The following is a 6,000-nucleotide window of genomic DNA, read 5'->3' on the forward strand; positions in this document are numbered from 1 at the left end:
TAGGAACAGGCAGCCCTTGTTCCCAAACCAGCTCTGCACAGCACCCGTGTCTGTGCTTCACGCTCACCTGGAGCCCATTTGTGCTTTTCCAGGAAGACAGACACTGCCAGCTGAGAGCTATGATTAGGGGAAGACTCTGGTTAAGGTTATAATCATCTGAATTAATGCAATAGCTTGGGAGAAACATTTCCCCATGTAACAACATACCTGTGGCTCAGAGAACACTAAAAACACCTCCGGGCCCAGCACTTAAAACACTGTACTAATGCTCTGCTTTGCTGTGCTACAAGTCAAACAAGAAGTACCTTTAGTGAAAGTGTCTCCCCTCCCAGGAATCAGAGGAAGGAGAGAAGTAAAGGCCTCCCAAACCAACTTGTGCTTCTCTGCTCCTGCTATGGGACACGAATGCCTGAGAGGCGGTGGCAGCTCCTCACCACTGAGCTCACTGAGTGCTCAGCTTCGGTCACTGCTTCGCCTCTCACACCACTAACTACATCGGGAAATTCAAGGTCTAAAACCTTAATGGATATTGTTTTCTAAGATTTCTCGAGGTTCTTTGACATCTCTTGACCACCCACTAGTGAGAGTGTTGCTCCCAATCAGCTATTCAAGCATTTAATTTTTCAATAAAGTCAATTTAAAGTAAATGCACAATAAGAATGTGAAGCAGCAAAATTTAATTTACTGTGATAGCCAGACATGCCCCAATTTTATTTTATTTTTAAGCATACAATTAAGAGTAATTCAATTCCCCTATGCAGATATTAAATGGAAGAGAAGCATTGCTGTAAAAAGAGCTTAGTACTATTGGTACACAAACCTTACGACAGATAAATTAGAGCCTAGTAAAACAGCATATAATTTACATTTTGTTATGTCAATCACAAGTAGCATCTTGAGGCTCTTAAGCAGTATGCCAAGCCACAACATAAGAGCACTGCTTTAATTCAACCCGTGCAGCAGCATCACTTAAGTTTCTCCAGTCTGAGAGATCTGCTAAACTGAGGCAGCAACTGGATTTCCTAAGATTATTCCTCCTGTAGGCACCTGTAGTTTGCCAGCACATTGAGAAAACATTTTACTACGAAAGAGAAAAATTTTGCCTAGCTATGAAAAAAATCAATTAAGTAAAACAACGAGGGCATGGGTTTTAATAATCCATGGTCTTTACCACTTGAGAAACCAATCAGCAAATGTGCAGATGGCCCAGTAACAAAGCAGCCTCGCTCGGCTGCATGGAAAATCCACGCGTAGGATTAGGCTCAATTCTTGCTTTTAGCTGGCAGAGCAGGAGGGAGGGAGCAGCTCAGTACCATGCTTTACATACCTTTCAGTAGCAGCAGAACAAACCACATACTCCGAATTTTTTGTAACATTTCTCCTATACCCAGCACCTTGTCTACATTCCTATAGTGCATAGGAAATTAACGGAAAGGTCAGTATATGCCTTGCAAAGCCGAAGTATGAGTACAAGGCAACAGACCAACACGGAGCGAGGTCCAAACCCTCCTTCATTCCGTGATGTTTAACATTAAAGGACTAGAAACATAAGGTAATATAGCTACAAAATAAAGTCCAAAAATACAAAGTGCGAGAAGTCTAACTCACTCATATCATTCGCAACAATTCTTATGCATGCCTTTTCTTAAAGGGACATCAATTTAAAGTTTTTTGAAAAAGCTAAATAGAAACACTGTCTGTGAGCTGACACAGTGCATGCGCCACTATCTATGTCTTCTGTCATCATTGCGCTGTGAAAGACTCGTACATAAGAAGGAAAAACTATACAACTGCCAAGAAATGCAAAAGGACGACTGAAGAAATACTGTCTCTTGTCTTGTAGTTTGTACTAATCATTGCTTTTAATAAAAATAGAAGCAAATATTTTCAGGTAGGACAGCACAGGCTTCTCTTTCCTTAAATATAAAGTGCTAAGTTTCTATTTGCCAAGTGCACACTGCAAGTACAACATACGCAGTAAAACTATGATTCCTGTAGAAACGTTTGAGATTTGCATTTTTCTGCCATTTAAATCTGTAACTGTAATTTTCATGTTGCTTTAAGCAGGATTTTTCCCTTTAATTTCATGGCTGCGGCATATACAGCAGTAAAATCACCTTCACTTGCCAATATTGCTCAGTTTACAGCAAATCCAGGACACTGCCTCAGCCAAGTGCTCCTCATGCATATGTTGTCAGAACAGAAAAGCCTCCTCTCCCTGACCTCGATACAAAATAAGTTACAGAAATCAAAATGCGGTGCTCCAGTCCTCTGCTGGCATGGCTACATTTACCTTAAACCCTAACCCACCAACAGCTGCCAGCTGCCCTGTTCGGCACAGACAGGACCCCGGCCTGCACACCTTCCGAGCGCCTTCCGCAACGCTGGCACCTCTTGGGGGATGCTTCCCCTCCCTGGCTCCAGGTATTTACCCTCATCCAGCCCAAGCTACAGAAATCCTCAAACTGCCTGCTTTTCTTGCAGCTCCATATTTATACTCACCCCTAGAAGCAGCCAGCGTGCCTACACACATCAGCACAGCCAAGGACGAGACCCTGCAAACTTTTCTTTCTGTTCCAGCAGGTCCGTCAGCGAGCACGCTCACGGTGGCTTTTTACACACACGCAAGCTTGTTAACCAGCCAGGGCATTTCCCTCTCCCTTCTTTCCAGCCATGGACGTGCTCTTCAAAGAGCTCTATTTACATGCCAAGTTACAAAGTTCAGCTGCTTCCAAAGCAACGTGGAAAAAGTGCAGCTTTTATGATTCTACAGTGAGGCTTTTTCACAAGATGAAGCAGCCTGGACTAGCTTCCCCCTCCCCTTTTTCCTTTACTCTCCCCTCCTCCCCCAACAGGCTTCACTTTTTAGATGAGACAGTTCAAAAAAATGCCTGCCCAGCCACAGACCTTGGAGGAACAGAGTGGCTTCAAAAGAAAAGAGCTCTGCAACCTTAAGCATCACTGCTACCGAATGAACACCCATGGGAAAGACTCTGCTCACAAGCTGGAAACCAGTTCCCAAACTCTGCATCTGCACCGAGTTTCAGTTCTACGCTAATATTTACGGAAGGAATGCCTTTTGCCCTCTGCTCCCACACTGCTCCTTCTCCCTGCCCAATGGCTTTCTATACGATTGCTTAGCTAGCTCAAGACTCTGTTGTAGGGATCTGCACACGAGGTCCACCTTGTCTTACACCTTTCCACTTGCCTACCACTTCTTCTCACTTGCAATTGGTTTTACAGCAGCAGCAACCAGAAGCAGCTGGAATTCCATCTTCTCGGACAAGCCACAAGGCTGGACTCAGCAACCTTCAGTCACCAGCTGGGGCTCACCCAAACACAGGGGTATTTCTAGGTAGAAGTTTCATCCAGTTCCAAGAAATTCAGTCCTAGATTCCTACCTTCCATTTAGCCTGTGAACCCTTGGGAGCAAGACCTGGTGCTTCCTCAGCATCCTCTTTGGGAGGAGACGACAATACTGTCAATAGTTCAATAATAGCGATCGGCGTGGACGAACGGCCCTTTTATAAAACAGGAGTAGGAAACTTTGCCAGAACAAAAGATTCTACGAGGAATGCGAAAACAGCACTAGACTTGTGCTATCAACGACAAGATAATGAGAAACAGAAAACAAAATATTAAAACCTGACCATTAGCGATCCGTACCCACTCTTTTCCGTATTCCTTCCTTCATTCTACACTAATGTGAAGCAGAAGAAAATGATTGGAAAGTTCCAGAGAGACAAAATGACACACGCCAAGAACTTCCAGAGTCCAACTTCCTAAAAATGACCAGGAACGTAGTACAAGTCACAGCCAGCCCGTTTGCTGACACGGCCTTCTACTACTTCTTCTCCAGACTGGCAGGAAATAACCTCAACCCATCCTTTACACATTTTTGATGGCCCATCTAAGAGGCAGACTATCCAAATTCTTGGAGAACTCTTCTGCTTTCTGAGAGGCTGCAAGCAACCAGCACACACTTGTAAAGGAAAACACCAGTACAACCTCTACGGACACAGCCTGGCCTTACTCCTTCCCTCAGATATTTTCAAGGCCTCCCCCTGTCCCCCAGCACAGGCAGCACTTTTCCATCTTCACTCCCTTGCTGCAAACACCAGGCCCTCTCTGCCTCCTCAGTTGCTTCCTTTGGGTCTCCCAAAGAGAGGTCATCACATCCTCAAAACCAAAATACAGCGAGACCGAAGTTTTCAGAGTCCTTCCTTCCCTGTTCTTTCCAAGAACAGATAATTATTCTGCACAAGTAAAGGAAGTGAGGTTAACTTTCTGCCTTTACTGGGTTTCAGATGCTTGCCAGGACACACGGCTGTGTAAGCACAACTATTTTGACTTACGTTCCAGTGGTGCAAGCACTTTTTAGAACTGGAGATCTGAAACACCTTACGTCACGTTACGACCACCTGACAGCAGCGTGCACTTCAGTCTTCCCTCGCCTTAACCACGCTCAGAAACGTTAAGTCTTCTGTAAGAAATACCCTAAGCCTCGTACGGAAAATGAAAGGTCTGTAGGACACAGCCACGCAAATTCAGACCCATCCCAACTCCACCATTTTACCAGCCCTTCCAACGCTCTGCTCTGTGCTCTTTGGAGCAGGACGTTCTCCCCGTCCTTTCTGGGATCGCACAGCGCCGTGGGATCACCAGGGAGCCCTTTGGCCGGGCAGCGGCACATCCAGCCCCACACAGAACTGGCGTTTTGCCCCCCTGGGGACCCTCCAGCGGATCCCCAGCCTCAGAACTTCTCCCCTGCACACCAAGCAGCGGCTCCACAGCCCCCGGCGCGGGGCGAACCCAGGAAGGGGAATAAAAGGTAACAAACCCCGACCCCAACCCGACCCCAACCCCAGCGCGGGGCAGGGCACGGACGGCTCCTCCCGCACCCCGCGGGGCTGCGGCGCTGGGGGGGCCCCGGGGACGCACCGGGTGGGGGGCCGGGGCCGGGCTCCCCCCCCCCCGCCCCCCGTTGGCCCCGCGCCGCCCCCAGCCCCCCCCCCCCCCGCGCTAACGGCCCCTCAGGGCGCGCGGCCGCACCCCCCCTTCCCTCACATCTCCCCCCCCACCCCAACGGTCCCAACGGTCCCAACGGTCCTAACGGTCCCCACAACCCCCCCGCCCCCCCCCCGGCCCTAACGGCCCCGCCGCCCCCGTCCTGCCCTTGCCTGCTGCCCGCAGTGCCCGGTGCAGTGGGCGGAGCGGTGCCCGGCGCCCGCCTCCCCTCAGGGTAGCACCGAGCCCCCCCCCCCCCCCCCCTCACCCTCAGTGCCCCCCCGTCCCCTTCCCCCCCCCCCCCCCTCACCCCGCCGGCCGCCGGCCCCGCCGCAGCCCCCGGCCCGGCCCGGCCCCGTCCGGCTCCTCCGGCTCCGCAGCGGCGAGCGGGGCTCGGGCACGTGACAGCGCCCCGCGCCCCCATAGGCTGCGGCTGCCGGGCAACGTGAGCCCGCCCCCTGCCTGCACCTGAGAGGGAGCCTTACGCCGCCGGCGTAGAGGGATGCCGCGCCGCCGCGCAGAGTGCGTAGCGGAGCCCCGCCGGGCCGCCCGCTCCTCCTCCCCTCTCTCCCTCCCCTCACCGCGGCGGCCTCGCGGGGCTGACGTAAAGGTGCTCGGCCCGGCCCTACCTGCGGCCGCCGCGCCCCGCGTACCCCGCCTTAGCCCCGGCCGCCGCCCGCGGGGAGCGCTCCCGGCGCCTCAGGGAGCTCCCGCGGCCGTGCGAGGCGGGAGCGGCCGAGCCCGCAGCTCGGTACGCCGCTTGCGTAAAGCCCCTCAAAGAGGGCAGTGTTCCTTACGGAATCTCCGTAACGCCGCCGAGGCGGGCGCTGCACCTGAGAGGCTTCCCGTTGCGCAAGTGGCGTAGGTGCCGGCGTGCCGTGCGCAGGGTACGCCAGCGGCGCGGCGGGGCCTGGCGGAGGCGGCCGCAGGTGCGCGCGGGGAGCCCCGGCCACGGCCCCTCAGAGCGGGGGCGCCGCGGCCCCGCCTCAGGGC

The 6,000-nt window shown here is 52.5% G+C and overlaps 1 protein-coding gene across 8 annotated transcripts in view; it reads right to left on the bottom strand.

Moving 5' to 3' along the window:
* The window catches only part of STRBP (spermatid perinuclear RNA binding protein), a 67,107-nt gene extending 61,704 nt beyond the window's left edge, over positions 1-5,403 (bottom strand). For all 8 annotated transcript variants that reach the window (XR_014619012.1, XM_084299091.1, XM_084299090.1 and 5 more), the window contains exon 1: positions 5,318-5,403. The gene's annotated coding sequence lies outside the window, so the exon portion shown is untranslated. The remainder of the gene's footprint in view (positions 1-5,317) is intronic.
* Positions 5,404-6,000: the final 597 nt, after the last annotated feature.

The sequence above is a fragment of the Netta rufina genome (genome assembly GCF_964035555.1).
Source record: "Netta rufina genome assembly, chromosome: 20".
Taxonomy (NCBI): domain Eukaryota; kingdom Metazoa; phylum Chordata; class Aves; order Anseriformes; family Anatidae; genus Netta; species Netta rufina.